This window comes from Somniosus microcephalus, unplaced genomic scaffold, assembly GCF_052327205.1.
Source record: "Somniosus microcephalus isolate GS21.2 unplaced genomic scaffold, FLI_Smic_1.0 unresolved_chr4, whole genome shotgun sequence".
Taxonomy (NCBI): Eukaryota; Metazoa; Chordata; class Chondrichthyes; order Squaliformes; family Somniosidae; genus Somniosus; species Somniosus microcephalus.
In genome coordinates, this window is record NW_028225182.1 from 1,294,064 (window position 1) to 1,307,316 (window position 13,253).

Below are 13,253 nucleotides of genomic sequence, written 5' to 3' on the forward strand. Positions count from 1 at the left end.
ACAACACTCCGTCTGCAGCACTAAAAGCGTGTGCTCCAGAACTAGCCATGCCTCGGGGAAGCGATTGTGATAAGAGATTGAGTAAACTAGGCCTGTAATCTCTTGAATTCGGAAGAATGAGAGGGGATCTCATGAAGCATGCAAAATTATTACACGGTTTGATCGGTTGGATGCTGGGAGAATGATTCCCTTGGCTGGGGAGTCCAGAACCAGCGGACACAGCCTCAGGATAAAGGTTAGGCCATTCAGGACTGAGAGAAGACATTTCTTCACACAGAAAGTGGTGAATCTTTGGAATTCTCTTCCCCAGAGTGCTGTGGAGGCTCAGTTATTGGGTATATTCAAAACAGAAGTGGGTAGTTTTCTGACTGGTAAGGGCATCAAGGGATATGGCGACAGGGCCGGTGAGTGGAATTGAGGCAGGAGATCAGCCATGATCTCATTGAATCCCCTGCACTGCTTAAAAATCTGTTCCATTACCTTTTTTTTTATAGTTCTGACGCAAGGTTATCGACCTGAAACGTTACCTCTGTTTCTCTCTTCGCAGATGCTGCCTGACCTGCTGAGTATCTCCAGCATTTTCTGTTTCAATTCATATTTCCAGCATATGCAGTATTTTCTCAGTTCGCATTTTTTTCATTGTGCAAAACAAGGATATCGCTTAATTAATGACGCTTTGAAAGCAACTTAAAAGTTTAACAAAATAACTACCGCCCAACGTGGGGCTCGAACCCACGACCTGGAGATTAAGAGTCTCATGCTCTACCGACTGAGCTAGCCGGGCCTGTTGAAGCAACATTGCCTTGTCGCTGATTGCAGTCAGGAACCTTGTGGCTCCGGCCCGGTCACAACAGCATGTCTGAGCCGCGTTTCTGCAAACTACGAAACAAGTTCTCCAGAAGCCCAAGGCGTATAAGGAACTCAAGCAGCAAAATCCCTTTCATTAACCACGGGGGTTCAGGCAAATTTCTGATCACGAATCGCTTTAGTCCTTGTCAATATCGCTTGTCTATTTCCCGGAGATTCCCGATTCTGTCTGTCTCTCTGGCTCTGTTTATTGTGTCTGTGGCCACCTGCGGGTAGATTTTGAACGAAGTACCTGTGTTTGTGTCTGCTTGGTACTTTAAACAAATGAGGGCATCAGGCGCTTCTGTGCATGACACTGAGGAATCAGGAGAAGGCAGGAGGAATGAAACAGTGTTTGTGGAACGAGTATATATACAAACTACGAACATCCGTGGTTATGTTGTGCACCTCATGGTGCAACGGTAGCGCATCTGACTCCAGATCAGAAAGTCTGCGTGTTCCAAATCTAATCGATCTCCCAACTGAGCTATTTCAGCGTTGTATGGTGGCAATTCAAACAGCCCCAAAACGCACTATTTCCTCACCGGGAATCGAACCCGGGCCGCGGCGGTAAAAGTGCCTGAATCCTAACCACTAGACGACCAGAAAAGCTGCAGCAAGTCTCCTGCCAGCAAGCACAGCAATGCAGTTTTTCCTACCTGCTCCTTTGCAATTCAGATCCTTTCGCACCAGGCAAACTGTTCGGACAAAATTATATTTTTAACCTGAGAACACAAAAGACGTGTTCGCGAAAGCACGGCACCAAGTGCGGGTAGGCATCCACTTGAAATCGATTTCCTTCAGTGGTTTTCTCTGGATGTTGTCTCTCTCGGTGCCGGCGAACATTTCATTGATGCATTTGTCCTGAACTGAAGCCTTTTGCCCATCTCGCGGTGTCAGAGCTGCTCTGTCTGTCTATTACCTGCCTGTTAACCTTATCGGGAACAGGCCACCTGTTCAACGTTCAACAGCAAACCCAGAAAGCCAAATAAACAGAAAGGTGTGTCTCAGCCCCGGTGGCAAAGGTGCAATGGATGTTAATCCAAATAAATCCACCGTGAGTCTGTGTGCATTGGCTTCCTTATAATGTTTGTATTTGAAATGTGCGGGAAAAGTGTAAAATTATGAAAACGTCCTGATGGCCAGTACGGGGATCAAACTCGCGACCTTGTCATTATTAACACCAGGCTTTCACCAACTGGGCTAACCGGCCACAATGCTCTTGTTGGCCAGGCTCGAACCCAGGCTGCGAGATTGTCTTTCAGCCTCACACTGGGTGACCGAGTTACTGCACAATCATTGAACACACCACATCGGTTAAACATTGTTAACTGTTCGTATATACAACTGGGCAGAGTGTAAATCGAAACTAACAGAAAGACAGCTCTATGGTCTAACAAACCTCATTCTAAAATTTATTATCGCACCACAGCCCCTCCCACAAACACTGCTCCAGTATAAGAGCAGACGGCGGGACCCCGACTGGATTCGCACCTGCAGCGGACGGTTGGAGCCGGATCCAGCATGTCCGATGTGGTTTCACTCCCATTCGTTTGGGAAACGCGGCATCAGGAGCGTAAAATTTCTCTTGATTCGTACCTTTTGTAGTGAAGGAGACAGAAAGTAACTAAAACCTACCGAAACCCGGGACCTTTAGATCTTCAGTCTAACGCTCTCCCAACTGAGCTATTTCGGCTTCACGTCAAACGCAGTATACTGTTGTTCTTTTGGAGGTTTTTCTATCCCCGGGTGGAATTGCCCCTCTCGCTCATTCCTCACTTCGGGCAATGTGACCCGATCAGATCTCGGAGCTCAGGTTGTGTTAATGTAAAGCTGCAGTGTTGATAAAGATACAATGCTGACACAGCACGGGGGACCTCACTGTGTTGGACACAGCGTGAAATGCAATGACATGTTCAAATAAAGTTACAGAGCACAACACATGTGTAAAATTCCCTGTTCTTTTCTCCACACTGATGGGTTGTGAAGGGAGAGACGGGCCGAAGTCTCACTGAGCCGCACTGATCACGAGCCAAATCAAGTTCAATCTTCAGGTATGGTGCTGAGCCCGACACAGAAGTGAAAATGCCCGTGGTTCTTAGTTCCTCACGGAGTGGGCTACTGAGCAATACAGGAAGGGCTAATGAACATCTTAATGCTCAAGTTATCACGGGCCACGGACTCTCTGATTACAGGCTTGCACACGTTTGTATGTTTCAAAATTTGCATTTTTCACACTGGCAATGAATTAATCGATAGCCGTGCCTGTGATAAGCTAAGTTTGTTGGGAGGTGCAGTGGGCAAGAAGATACACGGAAGACTGATGAAAACCGTGACTGCCCTGACACTGTGAGCTGCAGTTAAATGTTGGCAACATTTAAAGTCAGCCAGTCTAAATTTGACAGAAATCAATTCCTGCTGACTTTGAAACAGCACGCATTTTACAGAAATCAAGGATGTATATTTTGTATCGCTGTATGAAGAGTGATGTTGAGCAGCGGTGTGCAAAGTTGAATCAGGGGCGGAGCATTGCTCCGTAAGGGTGCGTTGCATGGTGGCAATTCAAACAGCCCCAAAACGCACTGTTCCCTGACTGGGAATCGAACTCAGGCCGCGGCGGTGAAAGCGCCGAATCCTAACCACTAGACCACCAGGGAAGCTGCTGCCAGCCTCCTGGCAGCAAGCACATCAACGCAGCTTTTCATGCCTGCTCCTTTGCAATTCAGATCCTTTCGCGCCAGGCAAACTGTTCGGACAAAATTATATTTTTTACATGAGAACACAGCAGACGTGTTCGCGAAAGCTCGTCACCAAGTGCGAGTAGGCATCCACTTGAAATCGAATTCCTCCTGTGATTTTCTCTTGATGTTGTCTCTCTCGGTGAGGGGCGAACAAATCATTGATGCATTTGTACTTCATTGGTTCCAGTGATGAACGATTGCCGTTACGTGGATAGACCAGAGAAGTTGGAGCTGTTCTCCTTAGAGCATAGACGGCTAAGAGGAAATTTGACAGAGGGTTTTAAAATCAAGAAAACGATTAGATAGAGTAAATAAACAGAAAAGATGGATGAATACAAAAGACAAAGCTGAAGTGTCTGTAACCATCCTGAGAGAAGCCAGACTTCATTCAATTCGATTAATTCCAAGCGATATTAAGAAACAGCTGAGCTGATTAGTTACAGCAAATGCAATGAGCTCCGACAACACTCCGTCTGCAGCACTAAAAGCATGTGCTCCAGAACTAGCCACGCCTCGGGGAAGCGGTTGTGTTAAGTGATTGAGTAAACTAAGCCTGTAATCTCTTGAATTCGGAAGAATGAAAGGGGATCTCATGAAGCATGCAAAATTATTACAGGGTTTGATCGGTTGGATGCTGGGAGAATGATTCCCTTGGCTGGGGAGCTAGAACCAGCGGACACAGCCTCAGGATAAAGGTTAGGCCATTCAGGACTGAGAGAAGACATTTCTTCACAGAGAGAGTGGTGAATCTTTGGAATTCTCTTCCCCAGAGTGCTGTGGAGGCTCAGTTATTGGGTATATTCTAAACAGAAGTGGGTAGATTTCTGACTGGTAAGGGCATCAAGGGATATGGCGATAGGGCCGGTGAGTGGAATTGAGGCAGGAGATCAGCCATGATCTCATTGAATCCCCTGCACTGCTTAAAAATCTGTTCCATTACCTTTTTTTTCCAGTTCTGACGAAAGGTTATCGACCTGAAACGTTACCTCTGTTTCTCTCTTCACAGATGCTGCCTGACCTGCTGAGTATCTCCAGCATTTTCTGTTTCAATTCATATTTCCAGCATCTGCAGTATTTTCTCAGTTCGCATTTCTTTCATTGTGCAAAACAAGGATATCGCTTAATTAATGACGCTTTGAAAGCAACATAAAAGTTTAACAAAATAACGACCGCCCAACGTGGGGCTCGATCCCACTGACCCTGAGATTAAGAGTCTCATTTTCAACCGACTGAACTAGCCGAGCCTATTGAAGCAACACTGCCTTGTCGCTGATTGCAGTGAGGAACCTTGTGGCTCCGGCCCAGTCACAACAGCATGTCTGAGCCGCGTTTCTGCAAACTACGAAACAAGTTCTCCAGAAGCCCAAGGCATTGTAGGGGGTTTCTCTTGCTCGTTCTGGTCTCCTGCCAGGTTTCGTGCAATAATTACCCTTGAGTGGTTCGACCCACTCCCCCTACGGTTCAAGACCTTGGACTTAGATGCAGAGAACAGTAGTGCAGAGAAAGAACTCAATAGACCAGGTTGAATAGCACGAAATGGATGCTTTTATTTTTAAACAGTTTGAAGCATTACAAAATACATGTCCTAGGCACAGATTAAAGTTACTACAATCATACACAAATTTATGAACTTGACTCTATGGAAATGGGGAACACACGGCAAATCAAAAAAGGGGAAACACATTACGAATACCCTTAACTCCCTCCCCTATACCTAAACTAAGTTTCAACCTGGGGAACTTGGGATCATGCTCACCACTCTCGAAATCGCGAAAAAAGGGGGGTTCGCAGCCTTTTGGCACCGCTTTCCGTCGTCATGTGTGTAGTGTATGTAACTGTTCTACCTTTAAGAGAACTATTGTATGTAACCGTTCACCTTTAAGAGAACTATTTTAGGTGTGGCACTACTTTATCTTGGCTGCTATATACTGTAATACCGACGGTGACCACACCAGTATATAAGTGCTGTGTCAGGATTTATTGGGCAGATTCGCCCTGACCTTCGAATAGTAAAGTCCTGTTAAAGTTACTCTTGCAGTCTGTGTATTAATTCGCCATAATACCTACAGACTTTACAGTAGCGACGAGTTCGATCTTACCCTGCGGCAACAATACTTCCGAAGCAGTTCACGAGCGTCGAGAAGAGGCACCCGCCCTCGTCGTTCTGCTGAGAGATAACTCGAGTCTGCAGAGCAAGGAAGAAGGAAGAATTCAGACACGAAGCCTTCCATCAGCAACAGGCACTGATTGTCCCTTCTGCCACGGTGGTGAGTGAGCCGATCAGCACAAGAAGCAAGTCGGCCACGGTGACTGTGAGTAAAGGGAAAATAAAAAAATAAACGGAGGATAAGGGCGGTGAACTCGACCACGGTCAGGGGAAAGGAGCCGGACAGAAGTCGGACCCAGAGGCGCTGAGACTGGGGCAGCGTGGAGCACGGAAGCTGTGGTACAAGCGGGCTGGGAGACGCAACGGCATCGTGAGACAGCTAGACCGCGACCGGCGAAAAAGGCCGGGCAGCTACCGAGGCCACGAGGCACTGCGACCGGGATCGTAAGGCGTGGGAAGACATAAAAATAAATAAACCGCGGGGAACTCAGCCGCAGCCGGGGAGGAAAGCACCGGACTACGAGAGGGCTGGGAGGTGCGATTGAAGTGAAAAAGGCCGGGCAGTGACCGAGGCCACGAAGCGCTGCAACCGGGATCGTAAGGCGCGGGAAGATATAAAAATAAATAAATCACGGAGAACTCAGCCGCAGCCGGGGAGGAAAGCACCGGACTGTGAGAGGGCTGGGAGGTGCGATTGGAAGCCGCTGAGGGAGAGACAGAGCCCGAGCGAGCGGGAGAGACAGAGCCCGAGCGAGGGAGACTGAGCGAGATCCAGCCAGCATCTGAAACTGTTCGCCGTCAACGGGTTGTACCCAGCGCCGGTTGCCCTGCCGAGAAAAGGGAACAACTGAGCCCGAGCGAGGGAGACTGAGCGAGATCCAGCCCAGCAGCTGAAACTGTTTGCCATCAACGGGTTGTACCCAGCGCCGGTTGCCCTGCTGAGAAAGGGGAACAAGAAACGCACTGAAGCTGACGCGCAGGCTGCGAATCCCGAAAGCCAGCGGTTGTCGCCCGAGGGAAAAGCTTACCCCTCCCGCCAGGGGAAGAAACGCGGGAAGCCGCCAGTAGGCGGGGAAGACGACAGAAGTGGGAAACCGCCATTTTGAAAGTGGGCGGGGGAAGAAGACAAGCGCAGGAAACCGCCATTTAGAAAAAAAAAGTTAAAGAAAAATTTTGTGTTTGTTTCGCAGAAAGATAGTGAGAGATAGTGAAGATGCCTAAGCATGGTAACATCAACAACTTCGATTCCGAGGTGGAAGATTGGGCCATGTACGTAGAACGTATCGAGATACATTGTGAGGCCAATAAGATAGCAGGTGATGATAAAGCTCTCACCTTATTAAACGCAATGGGGGCAAAGACATACGGGCTATTGAAGCATCTTCTATCACCAGCTAAACCGGCGGATCAGACTTTCGCTAATATTGTTGCTGTCCTGAAGGATCATTTGAACCCCACACCACTGATGTTGGCGGAACGATTCAAATTCTATGCGAGAACGCAACGGAAAGAGGAAAGCAACGCGGAATACTTGGTCGAACTGCGTAGACTAGCGAAATACTGCCAGTTTGGGGAAAATCTGACAGAGGCATTGAGAGACAAGTTCGTGTGTGGGTTGTCGAAGGAAGGACCACAAAAGCGTCTGCTAGAAGAGAACGATCTCACACTTGATAAGGCTGTCCTTATTGCAGCATCGCACGAAGCCACAGTGAGAGGCACAGCGGAAATGCAGCTGAAGGCAGCGGTACTCAGTGTGGATCAAATTACTTCGGGTACATCGAAATGTTATCGTTGTGGGAAGACAACACACGACCAGAACCAATGCTGGTTATAAACCAGGAATGTAGAAAATGTGGCAAACTTGGTTACATAGCTAAGGTATGCCAGTCAGGAAAGAAGACCAACAACAACAAAAAAAAGTCACCGCAGGAAAAGTACAATAAGGTACACAAGGTGGCTGAGAAGAGTTCAGATGAACAGAATTCGGATTCAGACCCAACCGTTCAGGAACTGGGTAGTCTGAGAATTCACAATGTGAGTAAGGAAGCTGACCTGCAAACTATCTGGGTTATGCTAAAAATAGCCGGAGTCCAAGAGAAAATGGAATTGGACACAGGATCAGCCCTATCAGTCATAAATCGAAGGGATTACAACCGGCTATTCTCACACATACCCTTGAGAGATACCAAGATCGTATTGCAGACATACACGGGGCAGAAAGTATACCCCATGGGAAAGATAAAAGTCAAGGTGAGAGACAGGGGCAAAGAACACCAAGGAATGTATTTATATGTACTACCTGAGGGAGGTCCACCACTTCTGGGACGGGAGTGGATCTGGGAAATAAACATGGAATGGCACTATTTAAAAGCAATAATGAGTGAGAAGTCAGTGAAGACAATCAGCTCAGACTCTGAAACGGATGACGATAAGACCAGCCCAGGTGTGAAAGACATGTTTAAAATGGACTTGCTGACTAAGGTTGGAAAAACGAAGGAGTGCATAAATGCTTATGCTTCAGAGGAGAACAAAGTTTCAGAACAGAATTCCACTGAACAACAACAACATAGTTTGACAGAGAATTCTGAGTCTGTCCAGTTTCCAGATATGCACAATTCTGAGGAACACCAGGCTCGAACTCAACTCCATTTCAAATTACAACAGCAATTAGAACAATTGAGTTGCCGTTTCGAACAAGAGATGAAAGCAATGAAAAAGTTCTGTGACACAGAGTGGGAGAACCTGGAAAGACAACAGAAACAGCTGATGGAGAAAAAGGAGCAGGAGCACACAAACCGTCGGGGCAAGGAGGCCAAACGAATCAAAGCTGATTCGGTTTCAGAAGGTGCGTGCTTTAATCTGGTGGAGCAAGAGGTTCAGCAACTGAAAGCGCTTGTTAGCGGATTGCAGGCAGAAAAGACTGATTTGGTCGCCATGAACTCCGAGCTCCTACTGAAGTTGGGTGCAGCATCACCGGACGATTCAAGTGGGGAAATTCGAATGGTGGAGGCTGCGGATGATGGCGAAGTAGAAACAGCAAAGGAGCCCCAGGGCAAGGTTATAAACAGCCCTGCAGCTACTGGGAAACGTATGAGGTCAGAATAGTTAACGGTCTGCCAACTCTTTCATATGCTGAAGGACAAGACTCTGAAATGTGAACAAATTGAACAGGAGTTTAAATCTTCAAAGGAGAGGGGTTTGGAGCTCCCAAAAGTTATTGAAATAGCTGAGGTTGCAACACAGACTGAGAAGATGGCAGCAGAGCAACCCTTGGATGCCAAAATTACGCTGACTCACGTCAATGTTGAACAACAGAAGGTTGAAACAGCTGCTGCAGTCGAGGGATTGAATAGTCCGATCAACCAATCTCTGAATGAAGTTGAAGTACTGAAATCACAAATGACGTCATTAGTAAAAGACTTGCAGGACGCCCAGAAAAAGCTGGATGAAGCTGAACGCCGGAAGAAGTCTCTTCAGGAAAGATGTCTGGATTTGGAACAAAAGCTGGCTAATGTCCAGCTGGGTTTGGAGCATATAGAAGACCCTCTCACTGACCTAGCTCAAGATGACGCCGAATATTACCATGACCTGTTGGACGACATCGAATATTACGATGACCTGTTCTGCCCAGCTTGTGATGAAAACTCCCAAAGTGCAGAAACCATGAAGAATCACAAAAAGTCTAAGGAACATCGGGAGATGGTGGCGCTACTATGGAAAAAGGAGGACGAGAAGGAGGAACTGTGCATGCAGCTGGCAGCTGAAAGTGGAGCCCAGAGAGTCTCCAAGAAGCAGAAAAGGAAAAGACGAAGCAGAAGATGATGATCATCTGGACCATCATCATCACTACTAGATCACGCATGGGGTCCCTTCGAACGGAGCTAAATCAGTTTGGAAGTAGAAAAACTTCCCAAGGTTCTCAAGTTTTTACAAGCCAACAATGCTGGTTCAGAAGGACAGAAGTTCAAGCTGTTAAGTCCAGTGAAGGAGTATTGGATGAGTCACTCCAGCAACGTGAACCGACTACACCACAGGGAACTGCTACACCACTGAGGTGTTGTCAGGACCGTGTCAAGAAGCACGGAAGGCGCATCCACCGAGATTGAATCTGTGAACTGTTTTCCGCAGAGACTGAATCTATGAACTGTTTCCCGCAGAGACCGAATCTGTGAACTGTTTCCGCAGAGACTACATCTGTGAACTGTTTTAACCTGAAGTTGGACATATGTTATGATGTTATGTTTAATGGGGAATAAGTATGTTGTAAGCAAAAAAGGGAGGATTGTAGTGTATGTAACTGTTCTACCTTTAAGAGAACTATTGTATGTAACCGCTCACCTTTAAGAGAACTATTTTAGGTGTGGCACTACTTTATCTTGGCTGCTGTATACTGTAATATCGACGGTGACCACACCAGTATATAAGTGCTGTGTCAGGATTTATTGGGCAGATTCGCCCTGACCTTCGAATAGTAAAGTCCTGTTAAAGTTACTCGTGTAGTCTGTGTATTAATTCGCCATAATACCTACAGACTTTACAACGTGGATTTGGAAGCTTCTGGCACAGTCGATATTTTCCCTCCCTCGAGGCGGTGGGGTAGACACAGCCTTGATGAGTGCTCATCAAGGTTGAGATCCACTATTTGGGTTCATGGAGCAGACTTAGATGCAGGCTGCTGAAGAAGTGCATGCACATGGAAGAGTCTTTCCGGCCTGGATCGCCGGTCCTCCAGAGGGTTTCATCTCCATCAGCCTGGGTCGTCGATGATCTCCCGACCTCAGTACCCGGGCCACCTTTGTCATCTTCTCGTCGTGGCCAAGCCTTGTTTGGCTGAACACCGACCACGTTGTCTTTTCACCGAAACCGTCCGTCTTTAAAAAGACGAAAATGTTTTCATCGATTCTGCATCTGCCGAAGTGGAAGAGGCGCCGATCCTGGCACCGTCCGTCCTTCATTCGTTCCTTGTAGGAGAAGTCCTTGAAGAAAAGTCAAGTTCGAAGTCGTCCAAGAAGAAGAAGCAGCCGCCGTCCAGTCAAGTGTAGTTTTCGATGGACTTTCAATCCATAGTTATACTCTTTTGGGACAGTCCTATCTCCCGCCAAATCATAGTCCTGTCTTTGTATTAATTTTGGCGGGCAGAAATCTCTGCAGGGGCACTTTGTCTTGTAACAGAGCCGGTGATAACTTAAACTGGCCTTCCTGGCTGATAATGTGTTTTAATGTCTTTTTCATTGTCACCGCGGCTCGGTTCGCATATTGATCGGCCCGGAGATTTTCCTTGATGGCTGCTAAACGGTTTTTCCTTTGTACAATAAATGGGTATAAGTGTTTTTGCATTGTCCGCCCATATCTTGATGGGCCCCATCCTGTACTTAGAATCCATTGAATATGTATGTTGTTTCTCTGAGTATCAGTTCCCAGATACTGGCTTTCGCGGGCTTACTGTCTTCAAGCCACAAGCCTGTCTGGCTTGCAGTAACAGAAATAAAATGGTTCAGAAACTGATCACGGGGCCTGGCGGCCATTTTGTATGCCCTTTTATCAAAGGTTTTTCTGTGCAAGCTTACTTTGGTCAATAAACAGTCTTATTTCATCCAGTTTTCTTGCGTGATTTCTGCTGAAAATGTCGAATCTTACAGGCCCCCCTGTGATACTGATAGCTTGCTTAAAGTATCAATAATCCTTGGTGAGCAAAGTTTCCCTGATTCCCCACATCCAAACATTCCTGGCACTTAACTATCTATGACCCTCACGACACATGCAGTTCCCATTTCTGAAGAAAACGAAAATTACCTTTTGCACATTTGGACCATCATAGACAGCATATCTTAAACTATAACACATTCATCTGTCAGATGTGCGGGCTTGATACCCCCTTGCGTCATCTGTATACACCTTTTATTAATCCATAACAATACTTAAGAACGACTAATAACATAACAATACTTATTTCCTTATAACCCAAAACAAACACAAAAGAAAACGCGAATGGTCAGAAAAGAGAAAAAAAAAAAAATTTAAATGGAGGGATGCTTAATCATATACTAGCAGCTTAAAGTGGGGTGTCTTCTTCCCCCATTCGTACATAGCGTTCTCTCCATTCTCCTGCGTTCTCGTGCCTCTGGAGGCGTTTGCCTCTCTTGCAATGCACGAAGAGCAAAAATATCACACTTAAAACCTGACACACTACTAGGATGTGGGATGCTATTCGAATCCTGGCTGGGACCTCTATGTTGGTGAACAAGTCCCACCATGGTAGGATGGTTATGTCCAATATGTCTTTTCCTATCTCTAAAGTCTTCTGCTCCAGTGTGTAGAAATGTTTCTGTGAAACTATAACGGCTTTTAAAATCTTTGTGAGGTGTTCGGGAAGAGGGGGGATGACATAACCAAAATGCGCGACAAATCACTGTAAGTCTGTGAAATTCTCTTTGATAGTGATGTGAACGGTGGAGGGCGCAGGAATGGGGACAATTCGTTGTTGTGCCACTTGAACCTCGGCCCTGGGTTTGAAACAGAAACTGCTATCACCGATCGAACACCACTCGTGTTGTCCGTATCGGTACTGAGGTGCTGCAGTGGTGACGCAGTATGTCCCACCCCCAATATCCGCTACCTGCGGGGGCACATGGGCCTCTGCCATGGCCTCCATGGTGCAATTTACCGGCTTTGTGCTAGCAGTTCTGAACCCGCACTGTGGTTTCAAAAAGGCATTCAAGTGCTGGGAACACAAGATGATGTGTGCTCCCCGGCTCCGACATCCCGAGAGGTCGGTGCCTGTCATCGTACGCTCCCATCTGATGACTGATGCGCTATCAATTACTCATAAAAGACTGAGAGTTAAGAGAGTAACTAAAGGCTTTTATTAACAAAAGAATGAAGGTCTGCCTCGAGTGGTCGACCGGTCCAGAAATACAAAGGGCTGGGGAGCAGTCACCTTTATACTAGGACTTGTGGGAGGAGTCAGCCGAGGCATGTCCAGGCATGTACACAGTGGAATACAAACAGTGGTTTACCACAATGACGTAAGGCGGGACCACTGCGTAACGAATGTGCGTGCCCCCCTGAATGACTCCAATGTTCTCTACTCTGTATACCGGGGCGGGCTTTGCTGCGGGACCCAACACCGGCATTCTTACTACTATTCCCATGATAGTGTGATTTGAATGTCCGCAGTCCACTGGGACTGGGAATGCTTCTGCGGCTAGTCTAAGCTGGCACGGGCTTAATGCATTCTCAAAGGGGTGGAGCGCTTGCAAGTGCTTGTTGCTGATCCAGGACGGGACCAAACCCTATTTTAAATCCTCAAGATTACTGCGGCCCTCGCCCAGTAACCACGCCCCGTACAGCACACAGGCCTCGTTTTGCGCAGCTTGATCGGACGCATTCCGATCCTCCTTAATGAGCGCATTTACCGTTCTCGCGTGTTTCTCCAGCTCAGCAATTATATCCTTAAAGTGTAGTGTCATGGCCTGGTCCTCATGCAACTCAGAACCCACTACCTTATTTTCGTCTGTTAGTATGTGCCTTAACTGGGCCTTTAAACCGTTGACCTGTGT

General features: G+C 47.0%; 1 non-coding gene across 1 annotated transcript; it reads right to left on the reverse strand.

The window, feature by feature from the left end:
• Positions 1 to 711: 711 nt before the first annotated feature.
• On the reverse strand, positions 712 to 784 carry trnak-cuu (transfer RNA lysine (anticodon CUU)). The gene has a single exon. It is a non-coding gene; the product is annotated as a tRNA-Lys (tRNA).
• Between the last annotated feature and the right edge of the window lie 12,469 nt (positions 785 to 13,253).